General features: G+C 48.5%; 1 long non-coding RNA gene across 1 annotated transcript; it reads right to left on the reverse strand.

The window, feature by feature from the left end:
* Positions 1–11,219: 11,219 nt before the first annotated feature.
* LOC141407031 (uncharacterized) lies at positions 11,220–13,797 on the reverse strand. The gene is made up of 2 exons (XR_012413955.1): positions 13,622–13,797; positions 11,220–12,249 (listed from the first exon to the last, which is right to left on the reverse strand). It is a non-coding gene; the product is annotated as an uncharacterized lncRNA (long non-coding RNA).
* Positions 13,798–14,894: the final 1,097 nt, after the last annotated feature.

Below are 14,894 nucleotides of genomic sequence, written 5' to 3' on the forward strand. Positions count from 1 at the left end.
TTCACAGATACAGCCCAGTCACATTAATGAGCCTATGAGAAGCTCAGGGCATAGACGAACTCAGTGCTGAATTTTTCCACATTTATCACTCTTTTGTTTTATCCAGAAGACAGCTGAGAAAAGCTGGGGCAGATCATCTCCTCGAGTGTAATGACTCCAGCCACTTTTCTTCACCCCAGGTCACCTCTGTCACACGCTTTTGAGAAACCAAAGCAATTCTGTTCTCTTCACTCTGGGTTCCAAGAACCAAATTCCTCCGTTTTATCAATCAGATTATCAAGCAGCCATTTGTAATCTGGAATGCAATCTGATACAAAATTTAAAATTAATTTAGGTTGCCGTAATAGCTCCTATTTACGTTATAGACAAGGCATGAATGAAAACTAATCTGTTTGTTCATAGGACCAATTTTGTAAACAAACCAATTACTCAAGCAATGATTGTCTTCAGTCAGATGCAAATTTGCTCATAAAAGATTTTCCAGTAGGAATTTTTAAATCCATGGTCTGTATTTCCTGAGCGTGTCTCTGTACCTCCCTGAGTGCACAGCAGGACTTCCCAGGGCATCCCATCAGCAGGCCCATTGAACAGAGTAAGCCCGCAGCCCCCAGCCCAGGAATCAAGTCCGAGCCCCAGCAGCCCCTCATCCAGGCGGGGCTTCCTCACCCAGCACAGCACCCAGAGGTCTTCCAGGTTTAATGCCACATGTGCATGGAAAATAGAGTCCTGGAAGGAGCACAGTGGACATTCTACAAATGCAAATTCCCTCCTGGAACAGCCCAGCAACCCTCTGTACCTTCCTCAAAGTACCCACACCAGGCAGGCGTAGAGTCTAATGAAGTGCCTAGGAATCAGCTTTTAACATGATTCTGATGAATAAAAAAGTTTGAGAGGCCGGTCAGCTAGAGGCTGCCATGGCCTCCACTCATTTGCAGGCTCTGAAGAGACACAGATTCAGGTAACAGGCCAGACAGGACAAGGATGGGGGTGGAGGGCAAATTCCATGGACCACCAACCACCCCACCATCCCCACTGAAACTGATTTAAGGAGAGGCAAAGCCACGGAGAAAAGATGGCCGCACCACGCGAGGAACTGAGATTTCACCTAAAGCGCGCAGTATGTGGCTGAGGGTGAAGGTTGGACAAGCCAGGAGCACAGAACGGGGTTCACAGGCCCAGAGGCGCCCCCCACACACAGACCCCGCGCAGATCTCCCAAGCACTGCCTGTGTCTCCTGCCTGGTTTATTTCCTGCCCCCCTTCTACTGTGTTGGTTTCTCAGCCGTCCCCTGAAATGCACGACTTCCACCCCCCACCACCACACACCCCTCTCTACAAACTTGGTGGACTGAAAACAGCAGGGGTGGGTTAAGAGGTGGGCTCTGGGGCCAATGTCCTGCCTGAGACATTAGTTCCACCCCACCCAGCTGCGATGTGAGCCCCGGAGATTTCTCAAATGAGATGGGAAGGTAACTGAACCCACTTCCCAGGGCGGCTGTGGAGACTGAGATCACATATAGCCACACCTCAGCGTCCAGCACACGTGGGACCCCAGCCGTGTTGCTCCTGATGGGACTCCCTCTATGCCCCCTCTGCTACCAGAGCCAACTCCCAGCAGTAGCTGTGGAGGGTGCGTCCTCTATTCCCACTCCACTCACCTCCCATCGCTCCACGCAGTGACCTGTCACGCAGCGGCCACCAGCAAACCTGGCCCCACTGGAAAACCGACCCCCACCCCCCCACACTTTTGGAGTCTTCCACTTGCAGTTCCAAAGCAGGCAGAGAAACTGCCCTCAAGGGCGCTCACCTGTTCCTTATTGCACGTAATGACCTGCCACGCAGGACCACCAGCAAACCTAGCTCCACCATCCAGGCTCCAGTGGATAACCGAACCCCTACCCCCCACCTTGGGGTGTCTTCCACTTGCGGTTCTGAAGGGAGCTGAGAAACCGCCCTCAAGGGCAGTCACCTATTCCTTATTGCACGTAATGACCTGCCACCCAGGGCCACCAGCAATCCTGGCTCCACCATCCAGGTTCTGGTGGGTAACTGCCCCCCTCCCCCGCTTCTTCCTGCGATGTCTGGGAGCCTCAAACTGCCCTCCAAGGGCACTCATCTGTTCCTTATTGCACTAATACCTCGTTTACAGAAATCCACTTTGACTTCCAGCACTGCAGGTGTGACAATTTAGGAATCCTGCTTGCTTGCAAGCTCCAAGAACTTGAGGTCACGTCCACCCCACCAGCATCCCAGAGACCCAGCACTGTCCCACTGTGTTTAAAATTCCAAAATACTCCTTCAAAATGCTGTTGGCATTTGGTTTGCACATAAATTGCTAAAATCCATCAAGTGAAATATCTTCAACGGTTTGATTCAATCCTAACATGTGAGTTACACATCTGTCAAGTTGTAAAGCCTCGTGCATTTATAACATTTTACGTATGGTCAAATGGTTCATTAATATAAGTTATGAGAATCTCTAAGAAACAGGTTTTTTTTCTGGCATTAGATGACCAAAGGAAAACTGGGTTCTGGCTGGCTTGCGGGCCTGTAGGGGCAGACATATCTGCTGACACAACCAAGCTCCTTCCCACTGATGTGGCCTCATCCCAGGCCCCTGACCCACATCCCCACAGCCCCCTGGAGGAGCAAGCTGACCTGCCCACATTTCTCAAATGCACAGCTGTTGCTCACGCTGCAGATGGAGCTCAAGGCACGAGCAGGCCACCACGCTAAAAATACCACGCAGCGTCCACGCCAGGTGACGGTGGTTTTCACTCCATCCCAAAGCCCCATGTATGAGTTTACAGCCGTGACTACTAAATGGATTTTTAGAACCTTAACATACTTTGTTTGCTTTTATGCAACAAAGTTAAAAGACTATCACTCAGATATAAGCTCTGAAACTGTGGAATAATTATTTGGGAACAGAGCCTCTGCCACATCAGGATAAGTACTTGGGACAACACCCTGTGACCTTGGTCCACACAAACCCATCCAGACCAGAGGCCTCCCGCACTGCTCTGGAATTTCTGGAATTTCTGTAAAGGAGGTATTAGTGCAGAAAGGAACAGATGGGTGCCCTTGGAGGGCAGTTTCTGAGCCTCCCAGCCACACGGCCACATTAAGGCTGAAGCCGCCCCACCTCCAGAAACACTGTCACTCACTGAGGTGTGCCTGGCTTCTCCCTTTTTCCAGAACTCAACAAAATCTGAAAGGACAGGTCTGTGTAGAAAAACACAAACTACTTGCGATTCCTCTTCCCAGTTCAGGCTTCAGGAAGCTCATTTCAGCTCTCACCGTGTTCTGACTGTGGCTTGGTTGACATAATAAAGTCAGAATTCTAGTCCCCGTGTCCTGGGCGGTGTGGCAGGCATACATACCTTCAGTCACATGAGGAAAGGCGAGGTGAGCTCCCTTCCTTCAGTAAAACTGCACAGTTCCCCGAACCCTGATATCATCCCCCTCACGCCACTGTGAACACCTGGACAGAGCACATTTCAATGCGTGCACCTTCCTGGGCTAGTTTTCTATTTCTCCACTAAATCACCCCAAATTTAGCGCCCTAAACACTGACTTATTTTGTCCCATTTCTGGAAGCTGGAGTCCAAAACAGGTCCCACCAGCTAACTTCGAGGTGTCGACAGGGCTGGCTCTGGGGGAGCGACTGTCTCTTTGCCTCCCATAGCCTCTAGAGTCTTCTTCATCCCCTTGTCCATAGGGCATCCACTGTCTTCAGGACCCACAGGGGCCCTGGTGACCCCTCAACAGGAAGACGCAGAAATGTCAGGAGCCCGGGCTCCAGTGCTAGGGCCAAGCCTCCCCCACCCTCCCAGCTCCTCACGCACTCCCATGCGAGCTAATATAGATTCCACTTTAGTGTCACCAGTGTAAGTGCCCAGCTGTGAACTGGTTAACCTTGCCCACACAGACCCCGGGAATAAACTCACAGGCCATGGACCATTCCACAAGCAATGACTGACCACCTGCTCGGGGACAGCCATGGCCCAGCAGAGCCCTCTGGTGCCTCCCCGTGGGCTCAAGGACCGGCGGCCAGTGTCTGCAGCACCAGAGGGCCCTGGATAAAAAAGACAGCTCCCATGTCGGGAGGCACCCGCCCGCAGTTGGGTTCCCGGTACTTTAAGTAGGCCAGGTGGACAAGCCGCGCCGCGTGCAACTCCATCACCAGAATAACGACTGCACGTGGTGAGTGCACGGGTGGCCACCCTTCAGTCCAGCTGGCCGTTCTAAGCACATCACCGCCATGATGCCCAATCAGACTCAGCTGCTGGCACAGTCCAGGCATTGGCCCCCCAAGAACATTCTGGATCACAATTCACAGTAGTGATTGTGATCAGGGCCACACGTGGCTGAATGTATTTACAAGAGGACGCCATACCAATCTGGCTGGACTAAGAGCATTTCCCACTGTATATTCTTACAACACCATTTTATTTGTACTTTATTAAATTGTTGTGGTTTTTTCTGCCTATCTACTTTATGGGAGTGTTTCTTGTTCTTATGACTGCAGTGATACTTCAAGCTACAACTCTGAATGTGTAAAATTAGTTTGGAAGGCACCTTATCGTTAAACATTTCACAAGCAAGCAGTCAGGGGCACCTAACCCGGAGGTCTGTTTTCTTCTCTGAGCCAAACCTACATTGGACTCACAGAAAATGGCAAACAGAGAGCGGCTGGATCTCCAGTACCCATTCCTAGGGGGCCTCCTGGGGAGCAGATATGGAAGGAGAAGCCCTGGGCAATGGCATCGTCATACTAAAGAAAAGTGCCTTTGGGTAAACGTAAGCACCAGACTTAAGAGATTAAGCAAACCATGAAAAGAAACCACTAACCACAGCTTCTCCAAAACAGAACTAAACTCCCTTTAGTTTCAATTGGAAAAGCAGAAGTGATGATCAGGATACAAAAAAAATGACAAAGTATGTGAACACAGGAGAATGAACAAGGAAGGGCCACTGTCTCTTCCTGTGTCAGTGGGAGCATCGAATCTAAGCTGGATTTAGAAGGTTGTTACTTTGGACTGAAAGTTATCTCCAACCCTAGTTAGTAAGCAAGTGGAGCAGAACGCTTCAATTATTTCAAAGTTTAGCAGCAAAGCTCTGCAACTCTCAAAACCTTTTTAATCGGTGTGAATTTTAAAGTGACTCAATCTGTTGGCTGGAGTATCTAATGGCTTAGCCACGGGGTCATGTTGGAAAATTATTCCAATTGCTTTTGTTTTTCCTACTGAAGATGGATTTGAACGTTCTTGTAGTTTGCAGTTGGCTCGTTCTGATGTTTGGTCCTGAGGAGGCCCAAGTACCTGGAGAAGAAGAATCTGAAACCTCAAGACACTCGAGTGCTGTCTGGGGAGATGGAGACCCCAACCCGAGGTCCACTGACAGACTCAGCACGGGCGCAGGGCCACCCGACGCAAGGGCTACGTATTTGCCACTTACAAAACAACATAAGCACCCACCCTCAGGTGTGCACACACGTTCTGTACACGCTCACGTCTGTCCGTGCCAACACCAGCACACACCCCCAGGTGTGCACACACGCTCTGTACACGCTCACGTCTGTCCGTGCCAATACCAACACACAACCCCGAGGTGTACACACACGCTCTGTACACATCTGTCCCAGCCAACACCAGCACACATCCCCAGGGGTACATACATGCTCTGTACACGCTCACGTCTGTCCATGTCAACAACAGCACACACCCCCGATGTGTGCACACATGCTCTGTACACATCTGTCCCTGCCAATGCCAGCACACACTCTGTATGCACTCACATCTATCCCTACCAATGCCAGCATACACCACCGAGGTGTGCACACACGCTCTGTACACGCTCACATCCCTCCCTGCCAATATGAGCACACACCCCCAGGGGAGCACACACGCTCTGCACATACTCATGTCTGTCCCTGCAGCCTGAGTCAAATAGTCACAGAGAGGCAGAAGAGGAGGAAGAAGGATGCGATGCGCACTGAGGTCCTGGGCCGGTTCCCCTCCCTACCTCGGGAGACACCCCTCACGTGATCCTGCCATCACTCACCCTTCCGCCTCCATCATCCCACATGGATCAGGAGGACGCCCACTGCACAGAGCTGTGATGAGCATGAACAGAAGATGGCAAGAGCTCATGCCAAGGTGCTGAGCACGGGGCCTATGGAGTGCTTCTTTCTGCTGTGGCTGACATCATCAAACAAGAGGCTGATACGGCTTCCAGACAGAAAGACACTCGCTGAGACACTGAAACGTGTGACCTAGGAGCCTGTGAAGGTCGAAGAACAAACTAACAAACCAAACGGTTTTGTTTGTTTTTCAAACACCACAGCCTGTTTTTTCTTTTTTTTTCTTTTTCTTTTTTTTTTTTTTTAGACGGAGTCTCGCTCTGTGGCCCGGGCTGGAGTGCAGTGGTCGGATCTCAGCTCACTGCAAGCCCCGCCTCCTGGGTTTACGCCATTCTCTTGCCTCAGTCTCCAGAGTAGCTGGGACTACAGTCACCCGCCACTTGCCCGGCTAGTTTTTTTTGTATTTTTTAGTAAAGGCGTGGTTTCACCGTGTTAGCCAGGATGGTCTCGATCTCCTGACCTCATGATCCGCCTGTCACGGCCTCCCAAAGTGCTGGGATTACAGGATGTAGCCACCGTGCCCGGCCCTTTTTTCTTCCAAGAGGAGGGGCTGCGCTGCCGGGAGGCAGTGCTTTGAGCTCTAATGGATGGAACACTGCTAACCAGCGAAGGTGGAGAGAGGGCACCCGTCTGAGAGGATGAAGAGGCAGCAAAGCACAGCTGGCCTCGGGGAACCGGAAGCCACAGAGACATCAGGCTGGGTGCTGCTGTCTGCGGGCCACTGTCTGGGGGACTGTACTGGGCCTGGAGGGACATCCCTGACACTCTCCACCGGATGCCAGGGGCACCCCCAGCCCCAGGTGAGAACCACGGATCCCATGGTGAATGAGGCCAGCCTGTGGGAAGTGGGGCTGGGACAGCTCTGCACAGCTTAATAGAAAAGTTGGGTTCTATTTTGTGGGGCTTTGGTGACACCAATGGCTGGTCAGTGCTGTCCGTCAGGAAGTGATTTGATGACAGGCTAGAGAAGCGGCTGCCAAGGCCAGCGGGGCACTCGCTGCCTGGGTCCAAGGAAAAGGAAATAAAGGCTGGCGATGTGACAGAGTGGGGAACACAGAGGGAAGGAACTGGTGGAGACACAGGGCTGGCCCTGCACAGGGCTACGAGCAGTTACCCGGGGGTTGTCCTATTAATTCTTCTCACGGCACCACGAGGCAGCTGTGAGGATCCCTCTCCTGAGGACAGAACTGCTCCAGAACCACACAGAGAGGATCCACAGAACCAAGATCCGGGCCAGCTCCACAGCGGGCGATCTTGACCCCTCACCCGTGGTCCTGAGGCAGGGATCAGAGCCCCCTGGACACACAGACCCTCCCAGGAATTGCAGGAAGGGGAAGCAGAAGCCCTGGACCAGCGGCAGGACCCAGGGTTTCTGCCCTCCAGGTCACATGGGGACCAGCCACTGCACAGGTGGACACACGGTGCTTTAACCTGCGCTGGGGAAAGGAGCCCTCGCTCTCAGGGTGAAGACCGCAGCTCGATCGGGCCGCCCTCCCTGCTGGGCACAGCCTGAGCCACAGGACCAAGGCCAGAGAGGATTACCAAGGTTCACCTGGCCAGCTTCCAGCAGCCCCCGACGAGGCCACTACCCTCACCTGAACAGCCCTGTCCATCACCAAGCCCCACCCTCTTCTGCCAGCCCTGCCCCCACAAGGCCCCGCCTCTCGCATGCAAGCCCCGCCCCCAAGACCCAGCTTGCCTGCAGCACCACCCCACTGGCTCCACCCCATCTCCTGCAAGCCCCGTCCCCAAGCCCCAGCTCACCTGCATCCCCACCTACTAGGCTCCACTCCTCACCTGCAAAGAGCCACCCCTCACTAAGCTCCTCCCATCACTTGCACAGCCCCGCCCAACATAGCACGCCCTTCTAGAAACCCTAGACACACTAGGGTTTCTGCGGCCAAACCTGATGATTCGCTGAGTGTGAGCACGAAGACTCAGTGCCCTGATCTGTTCAGTCAGGTTTTGCCATCAAATAGTTTGCTGTAAACTTCTGCAGAATCATTCAGTTTTCTGAGCCACTTGGGTTTCAAAATTATAAAGAAGAAATTGTGGACCTATACTTACTTGGGTTTATATTAAAATGGATTCATTTGTTTTTTGTTTTGTTATTTGCTTAAACCTTTTCCTTTTTTTTTTTTTTTTTTTTTTTTTTAGCATAGTAACTAAAATGACAACACTTCACATATTTGGCCAGCTGTTGGCTCTGTGCTATGCTTGATGTTGTAGCAAGTGTAAAAGACAAACAGCTTACTGTCTAGAAAGACTGACGTCGGTGTGACTGGAGGCACATGGTGGATGCCATGCGGAGGGCCAAGGACAAGGGCGGGAGGAGGAGTGGGAGCTGCTGCTGCTGGGGGGAGAGGGAAGAGCTGGACAGGGTGGTGTGAGAAAGCAGCTGCCTCTGGGCAGGGCTCCAGAAAGGGAGCCAGGCAAGTGACTAGGGGGTTCCAGGCAAGGTCCAGGCATGGGAGTCCTGACAACAGACTTAGTGCATTTGTGAAATCCTGCAAAGGTCAGGCAAACAGACACCTGAGTTTATAGTACTGGCTACTATTAATAAGGGCCTCACCCAGAGTGGTAGATTCTTCTCCTTTATTTTTCAAATTTTATAGAAATGTACTTATTTTTGAGACTGGGACTCACCCTGTCGCCCAGGCTGGAGTGCAGTGGTGTGATCTTGGCTCACTGCAGCCTCGAACTCCTGGGCTCAAGCGATCCTCTCACCTCAGTCTCCCAAGCAACTGGGACAAGGTGCCAGCACGCCTGGCTCATTTTGTGTGTGTGTGTGTGTGTGTGTGTGTGTGTGTAGGTGTAGGCGTAGGTGTAGGTGTAGGTGTAGGTGGAAACTTTGTTGTCTAGGCTGGTCTCAAACTCCTGAGTTCAAGCAATCCTCTTGTCTTGTGTATTAGTCTAATCTCACACTGCTATGAAGAAATACCTAAGACTGGGTAATTTATAATGAATGAGCCAAAAAGTAAGGAATTTTTATTGACTCACAGTTCTGCATGGCTGGGGAAGCCTCAGGAAACTTACAATCATGGTGGAAGGCAGCTCTTCACAGGGTGGTATGGAAGAGAATGACAAGTGAAGGGGGAAGCCCCTTATAAAACCATCAGATCTCGTGAGAACATATTCACTGTCATGAGAATAACATGGGGGAACTGCCCTCATGATTCAATTACCTCCTACCAAGTCCCTCCCACAACATGTGGGGATTATGGGAACTACAATTCAAGATGAGATTTGGGTGGGGACGAGGCCAAACCATATCACCTTGGCCTTCCAAAGTGCTGGGATTAAAGGTGTGAGCCACTGTGTCTTGTTTGAGACATAGCTTTGTTTCTTGTTTGAGAAATAGCTACCATGAACGCTATTATTATTAAAGCTATATATTATTAGAAAGCAGACATCTCACTGTATCTGCTGATTTTAAATGCATTGATCATCTGATACAAAGTACGGTAAGCTTGGAAACAAGTAATTTAACAGCGGTAGATGATGCAGGTCGTAGTGGGCCGCTTTATGCATGACTGTTGGATGGCAGACTCCCTAGATTGGGCTGAGGAGACCCGAGGTCTCACCTCTGCCAGCGACTTGCTGTGTGCGCTTGGCCAGGTGACTCATGGTACCTGGACGGAGGGGGTGGCAAGTGATGTGGTGATCACAGGGACGTGGTATGTGATTGAGGGAGAGGGCTGGGTCGGCTGGCATGACTGGAAGAGAAGACAGTTTCTTTCATACCGAGGAGTATGGACACTTACCAGGAGGCTTGCCTAAGGTAGGAGAAGACCTTCCACCCTGCCCCAGGAGTGGGGAGCCTTTCATCTTTTTGGGGGGCATTTCTATCCTCCCAGCCCCTCCAGCTGTTCTGGAAGCCCCAGCTTTGTGCTTACAGCTACCATCGAGAATCCATCCCAAACTAGGAGAAGCAAAGACTGATCCCGGACCCTCTCCCCACTGTCGCCGACTAGCCCACTCCAGCATTGCCCCTCCTGCAGGCCTGTGCTTCGCACTACAGGAGATTATATGCACAGAAACAGGAGACACACAGCTGATGTTGGAAGGGGTGCTGTGTTACTGAGGTGCAGTACACAAAAGCAGGAGGCACTCAGCAGGCGTTGGAAAGGGTGCTGTGTTATTTAGGTGCAGCACAGTACCGTGGGAAGGGCAGACACCAGGGTGAATCCTGTCTCTGATTCGGGCAGCTTGTTTCATCACCCTGAGCCTCAGTTTTTTCATCTGTAAATGAGGATGAGAATACCTCCCTCACAGGATTCTATGTGACATGATTAGAAAATGCCTAGCCAAAACAGAATAAAAAATTTAAAAATAAAAAAATGGAAAATACCTAGTCAGTAATAAGCACTCAAAAATATACATAAATACGCACACATTCTCATTTGCCTTCTTTAGGTCTTACTTTCCTTGTTTGTAGGATAAGGGACTTGGGCAGGACAGTTCTGTTCTCTCCAGCTCTGAAATACTGGCTTCCCGGTATCATCTAACTTCAGGCAGAAAAGCCAGCTTTCTCAGTGTGTCGAAGATCACCATTTCACAGGCTATTTTGTCTGCATTTAACTGCTCGTGTTTTTCTGGTTAACTCAGGTGACATCTGTTCCCGAGCTGTTCCTGACGGCCATGAAGCTCAGCCACGATGATAGAGGAGACAGGTATTTACACCTGGCCAGAGAAGACACGAATAATCTGTTCAGGTACGTGGTGCATTGTAAGAACATGGTCTTGAATGTTTTATTTAAATCAAGGATGTCCAATCTTTCGGCTTCCCTGTGCCACATTAGAAGAACAACTGTCTTAGGCCACACACTAAATACACTAACACTAAGGACAGTTGACGAGCTAAAAAAAAATAAATAGAAGACCTCAATGTTTTAAGAAAGTGTAGGGATTGTGTTGGGATGCATTCCAAGCCATCCTGAGCATGCGGACTGCAGGCTGTGGGTTAGACAAGCTTGGTTTAAAGCACTGACTGTATGTTACGTGGTTTAAATATCATCTCACTAGTATTTTTATTGACAGAACATCTTGAAAAATAAGGAAAAGCTTACACGGACTTACAATCTCATCAAAATATAATTTTATATTCTGAATCAATGATTTACATTAAAGTTGGGAAACCCTGGGTTGGAGGATTGTGGTGTCAGAATGATTTCTAGTAGCCCGAGGTGATGATGCGTCTGGGAACTGTGTCCACAGCACTAAGATGAACGTTTTGTATTCTAGTCATTCTCCTTCCCTAGCGTTCTGTTTCTCCCCGTCGCTGGCCTTCTGTTCCTTGTTCCTCCCCCTTCCTGGCGTGCCGTTCCTTCTTCCCTAGCGTGCAGTTCCGGACCACTCCCATGGACAGTACCGATGTTCCTCACATTCTTGAGCATACCATCCTTTGTGGGTCTCGGAAGTATCCGTGCAGAGACCCTTTCTTCAAAATGTTGAACCGGTCCCTCTCCACGTTCATGAACGCCTTCACAGGTAAGACCAGCATCCTGAACGGAAAACCGTGTTTGGGTTTGCCAGGCACACACACTGGAATTCAGTTAGTTTCTGAGAAGGGATGAGAGGAGTGGGCAATTAATGTTCTAGAATACTTTTTACCTCTCTCTACCTGAAGGACATTAGAAATTTCATCCTTCAGGAAAGCCACACGGTAGCGAGATTATAAAAACTAGCGTTTGAATAAAAGGTACATGAACTTTTCCCAGAAAGGTTCAAAACAATTTTCTCTTGGGATATCGCTACAATGCCAGGCCTCCAGAGTTACCACTAACATTGATGTTTGACTTTTAGTAAGACTGACGCTAATGGATGGGGTGACGATGAACAGTGCACTCTGTGAAGGAGTGACATCGAAGAGCAAGTTAAATCCATGCTGCTACAGAATGAGGTCATCTTTGTAGACCTGTGAAAGTCTCTGGAGACACTTGAGAGAGTTTAGATGTTCACTGAAGAAAGACCTGGTGCCCGTCCAGTGCAGATCCTGAGATGAGATGGGAAAGCTGGCACTCAGGGTGATGAGCTGGGACAGCTGCTGAGGTCGGGGGCCAGAGCATGGAGCCACTGCCCCATCTCAAGAATAGCTACAACTTGCTGTCCTAGGACAAAGGGGAAATGAGCCTTGAGATTCAATAATTTTAGTAGAAATCTGTTAAATTTTACAATTTCACTTTTCATTTGTAACCCAGCTAGTGATTATACTCTGTATGCATTTTCCACACAAAATCCCAAGGACTTTCAGGATCTCCTCTCAGTGTATTTGGATGCCACTTTTTCCCAGGTTTAGGTGAGCTGGATTTCTGGTATGTCATAAGTGATTAACTAGTTGATACAGACTTTAGTGTTTGAGTCACTGTCAGCTTATAATTATTTGTCCTCAGGCAAGAAGGATGGCGGCTGGAACATGAGAATCCTAGCGACCCCCAGATGCCCCTTAATGGAGTCATCTTTAATGAGTCTTTAAAGGAGACATCTTTAATGAGATGAAGGGAGCGTTTGTAAGTTTTCTTTTTTATGTTGTGTTCAGTTTACCTTACCCATGTACCGTATCATGATATAGACACATCTGGAAGATGGTTGATTTTTCTTCAATATTCTCATTATAGGTGACATGTTCTTGGATTAGCTGGGGTCAGTGCTGTGAGCAGAAGCCAGGGGGTAGCAGGGCCAGGCTGCTGTCCTTCCCAGCAAGTCTCAGACCATGTCTGACGACCCCCGTGTATGATCTACAGTGAGAGAAAAGCTATTTTCACACCACTATCAACACATTGTCTTTTTCACTCATTCTTGCCCAAGTACATGGTGTACTTTCTAGAGGCTGCGTGGTGACGTGTGTGATACACAGCAAGCTGGATACAGAGCAGATGGGGGAGTCCAGCTTCACCTCTGAGCCAGACACTACAGAGATTCGCAAAAAAGGCAACACAGCATCACTCTAAGTAGTCAGTGTTTTACTTTGTTATGAGAAGTATTTTTCAAACATATTTATATTAACATGTAATGATGGCTTACCTTAATGCATAAGTATTTTTTAATACTTTAATTTTTTAATCAACTTTAATTTAGAATATAGAAAAATTATATAAACACACACAGGTACCTACACAGGCAAAAAAAAAGCCCACATAATCAAAAGCTATTTGGGTCCTCATTAAAACCCAACTGTGCCTAGTGTTCCATTATCGGAATCCTAAGCTTGTGGGAGTCATTTATATCCTACAGCTCAAGGTTATTGCCAAGGTCTGATTTTTACAAAAAAAATTGCAACCTCAGGCATAAATGGGTTAATTTTTCAGGGTGTAAAGGAGTCTTGAGACCATTTTGGATTAAGAGCTGCTGTCCTGCGTCTGTGTCTTCATGTCCCCTTGTGACTTTGACAACCTGCCTGTGCTGGTGTCCTTGAGGCTCATGGGTGGCCTGCTCTCTGAATTCCGTAGCCCCCCTCAGCTGGTGAACTATTTCTTACCTTTTCATTCTCAATTTGGTGGTCTTTTCTTCCAAGGAGTCTTCTTGAAACTCAAGTTGGGGTGACAGCTTCTCACCACTTCCCTCGTGGCTGGTAGGCAGACCTGGTGATCCCTCCGATTTACAGCCCTCGGCTATGAGTTTGTTGCAACACACATCAAAAAGTCCATTGTTCTCAATCCTTGCGTCCTGTGCATGGGTGATGGTGATTGAATACAGTGTTAAACAATGCCTGCAGGGTGTCTTTTTTTAAAATTTTAATACCATTAGAACAGTTTTATTTGCAAAGTATTACAGGCATATGCAACAGAATGTGATCAATTGGCTATATTGTAAGTAATGTAGCGTGTGTGTATTATTCTATATGTATATATTCTTATTTATTTACTTCACATTTCAAGACAAACAATGAGAGGATATTCTCCCAGCACCTTCAAAACAGACTTCTTCCCCTCCACACGTACTCAGTGGTCTCTGGGGATGACCCACTCTGCATCCCGGAGCTTACGTGGGAGCAGCTTAAGCAATTTCATGTCACTCATTATCACCCAAGCAATGCTAGGTAATATTTTGTTGGAAAAGTTTGATGGTGGATTGTGAAAAGTTGACTTGTTTGTGTTCTTACATTTTCATGACATGGCTTCTCTCACATTTAGCGATGCTTAAGAAATGTCTAAGTGTAGGTAAAATTCTTGGCCTAAGTTTGCCTATCTTACTTGGACATTGATTTTGGACATTTACAATGATAGTCTTCAGTGGGCTCAGCATGGTGGTTACAAACACGGTGTTTAGAGAACCCCAGAGAAGGGTCCTGGTCCCCAGCTTCTTGCCTCACTTCCAGCTTTGTTGCATGGAGAGTGGGGGTGCATGGATAGTGCCCACCCCGACCCAGGGTGTGTGAAGCTTCGAGTCTGTCCTTGGCACGGAGAAGTGCTCTTCCGATAGTGGATGCAGTCACAGAACCTTAATTACATCCTCACTTTCTGATACATCGCTTGTTTCTTATGTCACTAATATAAGGTCATTATCATAATAATATAGTAATATGTATTATATAAAATACTAATAATTTCCATATAAATGCTAATGTAAAAACATATTTGCAAGATTATTTTACGTAAAAAGAATTATGAAAACTTTCAAGCATACAGAAAATTAGACTAGGATAATGAGCCCCTAAACACTTATCACATAATAGATATCCTTTTCCTTGTGAAGTTTTTGGAAGTAAATTATAAACGTCATCATCTACCCCTAAATATTTGAATTTGTGA

Source organism: Macaca fascicularis, chromosome 6 (assembly GCF_037993035.2).
Source record: "Macaca fascicularis isolate 582-1 chromosome 6, T2T-MFA8v1.1".
In the NCBI taxonomy this organism is placed as follows: domain Eukaryota; kingdom Metazoa; phylum Chordata; class Mammalia; order Primates; family Cercopithecidae; genus Macaca; species Macaca fascicularis.